An 11,351-nucleotide genomic window follows, 5' to 3' on the forward strand; every position below is an offset into this window, starting at 1 on the left:
ACTTTAGACGACTTGTCAAAAATAAGATAAAATATGAACTAAAGGTTTGCATCGAGGATATTATTGAGGCAAAAGGTTAACTTTAGAGATAATTGAAGGTCTAAAGAGGGATAAAGGTAAAAAGGGTTTTTAATTTGAGCAAAAATGTTAAAAGATTCATTAGTTAAATTTATAATATTTAATATATAGAGGGGCAAAATCATAATCAAACAGTGGCTTCTTGCTAAAAAAATAATTGGAGCCGAAGGTTTAAATCAGTGGCACGTAGAAATATGCCAAATCATTTTTATAACGATAGTGTCTAGACAAGCTTGCACATTCCATTGTGCACTTTAACATCCCATCAGCATGGGGTAATTTTTTAATATACATTTAGACAAATTGGAATCATCTGGTGCCTTTTACATCCAACTTAGATTTTGAACTTGCAAGGTAGCAGAGTTAGATGTAATAATCCAGAAAAAACCTTCATGAAAACCATCATTTAAAAGGAAGGATTAAAAGAATCCTATATGACATTAGAAATAGTGTATGATATGAACTGCAACAAGATTAGTTAATAATAACAAATTGAGCACCGAACCATGATTCTAAATGGATGAAAGATACAATATTAAAAATCATCATTAGTAAATATTGTTGCCAATCAAGCCCAAAACAATAGTGGTAATATATAGGTATATTAGCCTAATAGATATGCTCCAGTAAATGCATGTTGTATTACTAAAGGTATAAAACCAACAAGACATACTATTTTCTTTATTAAGTTCTATTTCCACCTTATGTTTTATTGACCATACTAATTCTAGATGATCAGTGCAAAATAAAAATAAAAACAAGATATTCAAAATATATGAAAAAATGCTTAAATCTAAACATGGAAATCACACACAACCATAATCAAGCAGATTGACTCTCATAAATATGAAAACAAAAAGATGAAGCAACAGACCACAAGAAAAGGACACCCTATAAGAATCAAGAAAGAATGGTTTGTTTTGTTGCAACAAGTGTTTTTGTTATTTTTGGACAATGTGAATCAGTGAAATAGACAAAACTTACAATGAACAAATGTTTGTATTTGTATCATAAAATAAACAATAGTTAAAATAAGATAAACACAATTTCACACATTAAAAAAACTTGCTTAGGTACAGATATTCAGGTCAAAGTGACAGATCAACCAAATAAAATAATGACAAGGGAGCGAAGTTACAAATGTCATTCACACAAATTTTCTTTTTAATGCACCTTGAATGAATATTCCTTTTGTAAGCTTATATGATTATCAAATTGGTCATTCCAGTAACTATAAACCTCAAATTGGAAAAAGATTAAATCATAAGGAAACAAAGTGAAATTCATCAACTAGCTATAACTTTTCCTTTATTGATTCTATACGATGCAACAACTCTTTTACATTCATTTTTGTGAGCCACCCAAAATACATATGCCAACATTCAACATCTTTTCGATGTCAACACGAGAATTAAGAAATTTGTAAATTCATTAAAGCTGCACTACTTGTGAAACAAAATGCGTATTTTTATCATAGTATTGAAAAAAATACTCTGGATCCAAATTGATGCTTCATTTGAATGTCCCATCCATGTAAACTTGTTGAGCCTAGTCTAGATGGGAAACATGCCCACATATGTAGCCATCCACTGTTGCCTCACATCTATTATAAATGTAGCATCTTAGTCTAAATTGATAAGCTTACAACTAAGGTTACAACAATAGTCTTTGAAAAACTAGGCACAATGCAGCAAATAAAAAAAAGCATGGTCTCTAGAAAAGGCTAACATTGGTCCTACACTTTTCGGGCATGCTTGAATTTTGTGCTAATTTGGATCTTCCTCCTTTTTTAACAAATTTTTTGGTTTTGAGACGTAGAAGCTAATAACTACAAGGGAGATCGATTAGCTATGGAAGGTGGTGGTGGTACACCTTCCCTTCTTGTTCGTAATCCACTTCCATCATCTCGTGGGAAAGAGCTAGCACCAAATGAAAGATCTATGGCATTTATGTCGATGCATCGTGAAATACTACATCTACCTCCTGGTGCATTTAATACCTTTTAAATACAGGGACTTCCTCCGTACTTCTTGAGAAGAGAAGTTACTCATGTCCTTTGAGATGTAATTTACTGAATCATTATATTTTATGCTTGTTCTCAAATATCTATAAAGTGTAGTAGGGAAAAAGCAACAAATATGTTCAGAAACTAAAAATTATTCAGTAAATGACATATAAATAAATATGAGCTACTTCTCTTCTGGAGTTGTCCGCTGGAAGTCCCTCTATATAAAGTGTTTTAGGATAACAAGGAGGGAGAGGTAGTATTACATGATCCCTTGACAGAAATATCATAGCTCTTCCGTTTGGTGCTAGCTCTAGCCCACGAGTTGATGCAAGTGGATCACAAACTAGGAGGGAAGGTTTACCACTACCACCTGCTCTATCTAATCCAACTCCGAAGTATTTATTAAAATCAAACTCTGTAGTATTTATTAACTTCTATGTTTGGAAAAGAAGAAATTTTCTACAAGAGGAAGAATAATCAAACCTTAATTGAAATTTTCGCAAAATTCAAGCATGCCTGAGGAATGTAGAAGAAGTATCAAATTCATCTTCAGGTTTACCAAACTTACCTTGAGTGACTATCAAACCTCTACAACATATGTGACCATCATTATAAGTAGCTCTGGTAGGAGAATAAGACAGTATAGGGTTAATTTGGTCTCGACAGATGTAGTCATATGTTTTATTTCTTAATTAAATTAAATATGTATATAAAAGAATGAAGTTCTTGTTTAATTGATGCAAATAACCGAATATATCTCTACATGATATATACCAAAGAGCCTTATCGAAGATAACCTTTCTGGCTCTTTGAGTGCATAGAGGGAATCACCTAGCTGATTGAAGCCAATAATTTGTTGATATTCATACGAGGATACTAAGAGTTGAAATACTTTTTCACTGAAATCTTACTTCTAAAAGCATTTTTCGGTCCATCTTTTGGAGCCTGAAAACGCTCTAGAAGATATAAATATCTATCCTTCAAGGTGCCTAAACCTGTAGCTCTTTGTCCAGCCTCCCAACTGCACTTATCATCCACATTTGGCAATTCTACAAGAGACTATGATAAACCTTCGCCAGATTCAAACTCTTATACAGGATAAACTTGAAGCCCAATGCAATTTATTCTAGATGCACTCCCATTATATACAACAAGTGTACGAATCTCACCCTCCTCCTCTGTTGCTGAATTTAGCTAGAAATATCTAAATGTATTGACACGAATGAAACCATAGAAAATTAAATAAGAAACTTCAGAAGTCCACATTAGAAAGTCACAATGCTTCAGAAAAGTCATAGTTTTATTATAAAAAAAATGTAACTATTCATAGAAGTCACAACTCTTAAGACTTGTAATAACTCTTCATAAAAGTCATAACTATTCAAAAAAGGTTCACAACTTTTCATAAAAGTAGAAAATCTTAAGAATTACTCAGAACATTAACTAAAATGTGGATTTGAAGGGTTATTTATTTATAGATACTACAACATGACAATCCTAATATGCTATTCAATCCTTTGGATAGGTAAAAATCTAAGGTTCGGATGAAATGTCATAAAAATCTCAATCTCACATACTTATATTTATCTTTCGAAACTATGTCATTAGAAATCCAATCTACAGGAGGAAAATGGTTAACTAATATTTGTTGTACACATTATTATTATGTTTTTAATTTAGTTCACCTCTAATTTTAGAAGAAAACAATCAGCCTTGCCATATATTTAATTAAACTTATTACTATTTATAGGAGAAATCTTAATTTAGAATAGATAGGTAGCAGTTACAACTATTATTATGTGGCGGAACTAGGTAATTGCAATGTTGTCAATTAGAAACCTTTCGCTAAAAAATTATAATGTGCAATTAAGGCAAACATAATATTCCTAGTTATATGAAAAATGTTGAATCCCCTTGACATAAGGGTAGATACTATTATAGTGGCAAATGAAATTAAAAATCTATTTTGATCATATATTCAAGTCATAGGTTTACAATCTTGTATTTATCTCCATCAACCACTGTTGTATTTACATCTGGGAGTCCTATTTAAACAATCTACGACCTACAGATCAATTGTTTAGAAATAACAATTAGAACTTGATACGTTCTATAAATTATTTTGGGTCATGGGTTGTTCAATTGGATCGGACCCGACCCAATATAGATTTTGAAAAAGAAGCTATATATTATTTTGAAAAGATGGAAACAGTTACATTGTTTAACCGTAACATACAATTCATTTAAAATAGTTCTTCATACTTGAAGAAAGACATAAATATCATAAACCAAAAAATAAAGAAAAAGAAAAATGACAGACCATTTATTTTTTTAACATTGACATCAAACAATCCAAAAGGATACTTAATTCATGTCATTGCACTTTCTTTTCTTTAGATTCAAAGTCCGAATCAGAGCAACTCCTCAACGAAAATATCATTTATAAGTTTTAGGCTATGGTTAAAAGATACACAATGTTATTCCTCTTACTGTTCATAATTACATTGGTATCAGAGAGATGTTAATTGTTCCATACGTAAGATGTTTTTTCTTGAAATAAATCGTATTTAAGTGTTTTTTTTTAAAAAAAAATTCTTATAGGAAAACATAATTTTGATCTAGAGAATAAAAATTCTGCGAATTTAAAAATAATATTTATTCTTACCTTTAAGACATATAAGTAGATAAAATCAAATTGGATGTAGATCCGATGAGAATTGAACTCGCCATCTTTTGATGTAAAATTAGATGTGTTACGATTATTCCATTGATCTGATTTGTAAACGACTAATATATTTATTTTCTCCGTTGTTCATTTGAACAACATGCCTTGAAAAAAATTGTTTCTCCATAGTTTTGTGGGTTTGCTTTTTTTTTTTTTTAGGAATTTGAGGATTTATTTTTCTTTATTATGAAAAAGATGATTGTTCTAATGTAAACTGAAAGAAGAAATAATATTCCAGTACAATATCTTTCTTGAAGAGTTGAAAGGGTTTGCAGTACATCAATGATTTTTTTTAAAAAAAAATAAAAAGGGAAAGGTTTTATGCATTTTTTTAATGTTTAAAAAGAATTTAGTGCAGTACTAGTACTAAAGAAGTGTAGTACAAGTTATACTATTACTATTTTTTTTTAATATGTGAAAAGGTGAAGTCCTCTATTGCATATCTTTTGTTGGATAAAAGATTAATATTGTGTTTATTTTTAAAGTAGTCATGTTATATTTTTTTGAAGAATTATACATATAATAAGCATGTCAATAACATTGGTCTTCATAAATTCATTTAGTCCTTGTGCTCTATAAACATTTTTTTATCTTCTACAAATGATAGTGGCATATATTGCCACATTTAATTGTTCAGCAATTCATATTGTTTTCTTCTTCATATTTCTCACATGGATTATCATGAACAAACTTGAATTATTTCCAGTGGAAATCTTGAAGTCTAGTAAAGGGAGAATGTTTCAGCACCTGATTTTATTTACCTCTTTGAATTGATGTGCGTTGAACTGGCTGGATTTGTTCAAATTTCAAAGTAGAGAGTCTTACATTATTTAACATACACTCTCCATGAACCTTGGATTAATAGATTGACTATTCGTTATGATTACACTTGATCTTGCCAGCTATTCAGGGTTCATTTTATTACCATTAAGACTTGTGAGAGGATTTTAGATTTAGATGACTTGTTATATGTATTGCTTTTTCGAATTACCATATATAAATTACATATTTTGATTTTTTCCAATTTATCTTATTAGACATAAAAATCTTTGTTATTAAAGTCTTAAATATATTGGTATACGCATTAAGATATTATTTCAAAATTTGGTTGAATATTGAATTTGTAGATAATTATTGTATTCTTGTATATCTTTTAGATTTTACATTGAATATAAAACCTTAATGAGAATTGATTTGAATTAATGTGTGTGTCATATGCATGAAAGATTAAAAATTCTTGCCTTAGTATACCTCAACCTATATGCATGACATAAAAAAATTTTAATTGATGACTAAAACAAATGTGAAAAGCTGAATGGTGACAATAATGACATTTGGAATCGTAAATATGGTACATACCGAAAGAGAAAAATGGTCTCCTCAATCAAACAAAATCAACCAAAATAGGGTAACACTGAACACTATAGAGGGATCTTGAAGTTTGTAAGGCTTGGAGAAAGGCTAATCCTGCTTCCCGTTGAATACTAGCTAGTTCTGTGGTTGATGACCTCATACATTAATTTGATAAAATGCATACTCCTCATATTATGTGGGCACATCTACGAGGAACGAATTGGGTACGTCTGTGACCCACCTCCAATAATTGACTATGAAATCTAACACTTAGAAGAAGCTTCATGATCAAAATATCAAATAACACCTTACGATGATGTCTAACATGACCGCTCAACTCAAAAGTATTGGTCATGTTCTTTAAGATGACAAATAAGTCCAGGCAGTGATTCAGTTAGTTACCAATTATTGGAACATTTGAAGGTAAACGTAAAAAAAATTATAGCATCAAAACATTTTTGATGTTGCCCACTATGTTAACGCTAAAGATGAGCATTTTTGTGATACTAAAGCTTCTTATAATATGTTCATGCCAGAGTCAAGTAGTATAGAATCTTCAGGATTATAAAATGCAAGAAAGATTGGAAAATAACCGACGAAGACAAAAACACTGGAGAAGTACCTTCTAAGAAAAAGAAAAACCTAAATTCCAAGGAATTAAAAAGGTTACTCCAAAAAAGAGACAAGATAAAAATAGAGTGCTATAATTGCAAAGTGCTGGGGTATTTTGATTGTGAAAGTATTGAGACAAAAAAGGTACTATTGTTAGTGCATCTCTGAGTACTACATGTATTTCTAGCACTTTTTTACTAACTGAATCTTATCACATATCGATTATCGACTCAAGATCTACCGACCACATGAGTTGAGGTAGAGAAGAGTTTCGGGATTTTCATCGAGTTTCATATAAATTAAAGTGGATCTGTGTAGGAAATAATGTTGAAGTTTAAGTCAAAAGGATCAAAACATGCAAAGTGACCTTGTACGGTGTCTGTTCTTTGATTTTGCATGAAATCCTATATACTCCAGAGATTCGACGAAACTTAGTAACATTTAGTTGTAATAATTTTAGAATAGCTCTAGATAATGTTTTTATGGTTTTGGACTTTTTATGATCGTTTTATCGTCATAGATTGTAATCCTCGAACTTATGACTACTATATTGATTGTTATGTAATGACATGTTATTTAACTAATAATGATGTTGATGTTATTAAATGGCATGCAAGATTAGGTCATATAGCGAAAGATTGAATGAATAGGTTTGCAAAGGGGAAGGAAATTTAAGTTCTTTCACCAAAATTGATACGCCAACTTGTGAAACTATCTTGTTGGAAAGGTTACACGTAAACCATTTGAGAATACTAAAAGAGTTGAGTGCCTACTTCAAGTAATCCAGTATGATATTTGTTGTTAAATAAATATGAGGGCACAATGTGGTTCTACATATTTCCTAATATTTACTGATGATTTAACGTAATTTGGTTGTGCCCATTTGATTTTTCATAAATCTAAGTTAATAGACATAAATTCACCCCTAAAGTTGTCCCGTATTTGCCTAAAGATACCTTAACATTGGTAGTGTTCTATTACCCCATGAAACTGTTTAATATCTTTGTAAATGAGTCATTTTGACCCATTATTCCTCTGGGTTGTCATTATATTTCTTTATTATTTACTATTTAATTAATTTACATCATCTTCCCATTATCTTCTTCTCCCAAATTCAAAAATCCAATTACCTTTTATTCATCTTCTTCAACTTAGAAGATCCATTTACTTAATCCATTTTTATCACCTTTTCGTTGTCTCTTGCTTTTATTTGTTTCTTTTTTGTTTTACCTTTATTTTTTTAATAACTCCATTGGTTAGAGAATACTATGAAACTCCATCTTTTTTTGGTCCCATTAACTTCCTTTAGTAACTTGCGACCTTGCTTTATTAACTTGCTAGTTGAATTGATTTTATTTTGTGATGTTTTGGTGATTAAAATAGTGTTGTAACATGGAAGCATCATAGAGGCTACATTGAAGGTCACTATGACTGCTACTTTTGGAGGATTTACAACAAAGAACAATGTATTTGAGTAATAAAGATTTAAGAATAACGAGGTAAAAAATGAAAATAAAGTTAATAAAATGAAATCAAAATGAAACTAAAAATTAAAAATTAAAAGAACTTAATACGTGTCAAAAAGCTATTGGTGCATGATTGCACCTTTTTTCTTGCAATTGGGGTTGGTTGAAAAGTTTGATATTTGTAACATTCTTGAATTGTTTAATGGGGAAATAGGACACCTATAAAGTTACGGTGTCTTGTTAAAATTCTACAGAACTTCATGGTGACTTTATGACTTTTCTCTAAATCTAAAGCACTTGAGTGCTTTGATTTTATATATTTTAAGTAGAGTCAATTCGATAAAATATAAAGACTTACGGAAATGGTCGATGACATGAATATTTTTCAAAATAGTTTGAAAAAATATGTAAGGCAATTAACTTAACCTTTTGCACCTCAACAAAATGGTGTACTTCAACTATTGAATAAAACATTACAGGACATGACAAGATGAATAATGGCGCAGATAAATTTTTTTATCTCTTTTGAGGGAGATGAATTATTGATCACGACCTACATATTGAACAAAGTGTCATCTAAATCACTATATTTCACTCTTTATAAACATTGGACTGGTCATAAAACAATCGTGATCTACAATCGTTGAGTTGTGTAATATATTTTAATGATCGTTTTTATTAAATTAGTAAACTAGTCCAAATTAAAGAAAAGATATATCTATATATATATAAATTTATATTTATATTTATAAGATACTTTGAACACTCCAAAAGTATGTATTCATTGAGGAATTGCATGATGAAAGTATTATTGAAATTGTATCATGAAATGTTAGATTTTTGCATACAATTTTCCCAAAATAGATGAATTAGATGAAAGTGAACCTCTATACGAAATGTTCAATTCAAAAGACTAAGTAATGTTGTCAATCATACTGGGTAACTCAATGGACCAAGTAATAATTTCTTATCTATGTATGAGTTTTGAATAAAATAAATACTATAAAAGAATGTAAACTTGAATTACATATGTATACAAGAAATTGTGTACCTAAACGATCTTATAAGATTAAGGATTATGTTTTCTTGGTATCTCTTACAGAGATGGATAAATCTAATTATGTAAGTGCGTCTTTATGAAGCCCTATAAAGGATGAATGCTTACAAACAGATAAAAAAGAATTAGAGTGCATGAAAACCAACAAAGACTGGGATCTTGTTGACTTTTGTAAGGAATATAAAATTATTGAGAATAAAGGGATTCTCAAAGTTAAACACAAATTCGATGGTTCAATTGAAAGATACAAAGCATGATTAGTGGTAAAGGATTTTAATCAAGAAGCTAGAATAGAAAGTTTTTCACCAATTATGAAGTTTACCTCCATACAATTACTTTTATATATTGGTTCATTTTTGGATATAAAATTACACCAGATATACGTGAATACCATTTTTTTAAATGGAGAACTAAACGAACAACCCGTAGGTTATATTATTAAAGACCAAGAAAAAAAACATAACCTGGTAGAAAACACAATTATATAATGTACCTGCATTTTATAAAAAAATTTCTAAAATATAATTACAAGTTAAAAGATAAATATAACATATGATTTTGCGAGTAGAAAAGAGTATTATTAAAACTAGTATTTTATATGGATGAAATATATATATATATTTATATATCTCATTATGAAGGTGGTTAAATGTATGTATTCATGGATATACGAAACCAACATTGCATTTTTGTAATAATGGTTGAAAGTTGTCAAACTATTGAAACACATGGGATAAGGAAATTGAAATAACACTAAGAATGTGGATAAGTTTTGTTAAGTCATTTAAGTTTATCACAAAGAATTTTTATAGGCTTCATTCAGTCATTTAAATTTAGTCTTCTTTTGAATGATAATTAAAATATTATTATTGAAAAGATTAGTTGATATTCTAAATGTAATTTTGACTAACTTCAGAGGAAAAATTTTAATCCATCTTTGGAGTTAGGTATTAAATACTATTGCAATCTATAACTGCTGGACCATTCTTCTGTAGGTGTCACGACCCAGACCGTCGTGCTTGACATACACCCTAACCCTTCGCTGGGAGAACCATTACTACAACCCAGGCTAAACAAATTAACCAAAATGTATGCATTTAAAGATACAGAAGCAAGTTTAATGAAAACAAAAATATGGAGTTCCCATAAATCAAAAGGTTTAAAGAAATAACTAAACCAAAACTAATGCGGAAGAACAACCCCTAAATCCTAAAAGTCATGTACAAAAAATTTACTAGTGAAAAGTCTAAGAGAAAGGGGTACAACCCTGAAACTAAAAAATAACCTTAAACAAATAGTCTATGTCTGAAGAGCATCGAATTAAACAAGAAAGATCCATGACAGTGTGAAATAACTGTCTCACCCTTGAATCTGGTCACGCTCAATGCTCACCGAAGTGAGTTGTATCAATAGCCACCTGAAGATTCCCTTTGCTTAATAAAAAACAAGCACCACAATATTGGTACACAACAACATTGTCCAGGTAGTATCACGTGGCTATCACAAAAGTCGAAACATATATAAGTCATTACAACAATAATTTACATGGATATACTGAACATATACAATATTAGTAACAACTTACGAACAACACACAACTTTATAATTCTCAAAACATAAAGTTATGTAAAGTCAATGACCCTCTCATGGAACCCAATTCAATGGTCCTCTTATGGAACCCATACCCAAACTGTTAGCATATTGGAACATAGTACCCGATCCAATGTTTATACCAGAACGTGGCAACCACCTAAACGTGGAAACTGATCCCATGTTTATTCCATAATTTGACAAGATATATCCAATTTAGTGTATAGAAATGCAACAAGAAATCCATTCAACAAGCCACAATCACAATCACAATCACAATGTACCTCTACAAAATCATACGATCAATTCATGATTTCATGGCATATAACTATTAAATAATTACTTATCATTATTTACGATTAGTGTGATAAATAATGAATCATTCACACACATACATGCATCATAATTTAGTAACTGCAAACATACATCACACAAACATGAAATCACAACCATCATCTACCT

General features: G+C 30.1%; 1 long non-coding RNA gene across 2 annotated transcripts; it reads right to left on the reverse strand.

The window, feature by feature from the left end:
* Positions 1-1,360: 1,360 nt before the first annotated feature.
* LOC112940159 (uncharacterized) lies at positions 1,361-8,211 on the reverse strand. Of its 2 annotated transcripts, none has more exons than XR_003244089.2 (2): positions 4,752-8,211; positions 1,361-3,290 (listed from the first exon to the last, which is right to left on the reverse strand). It is a non-coding gene; the product is annotated as an uncharacterized lncRNA (long non-coding RNA). The 2 variants fall into 2 exon arrangements; XR_011212078.1 differs by having other exon boundaries at positions 1,361-4,151.
* Between the last annotated feature and the right edge of the window lie 3,140 nt (positions 8,212-11,351).

Source organism: Solanum lycopersicum, chromosome 10 (genome assembly GCF_036512215.1).
Source record: "Solanum lycopersicum chromosome 10, SLM_r2.1".
Taxonomy (NCBI): Eukaryota; Viridiplantae; Streptophyta; class Magnoliopsida; order Solanales; family Solanaceae; genus Solanum; species Solanum lycopersicum.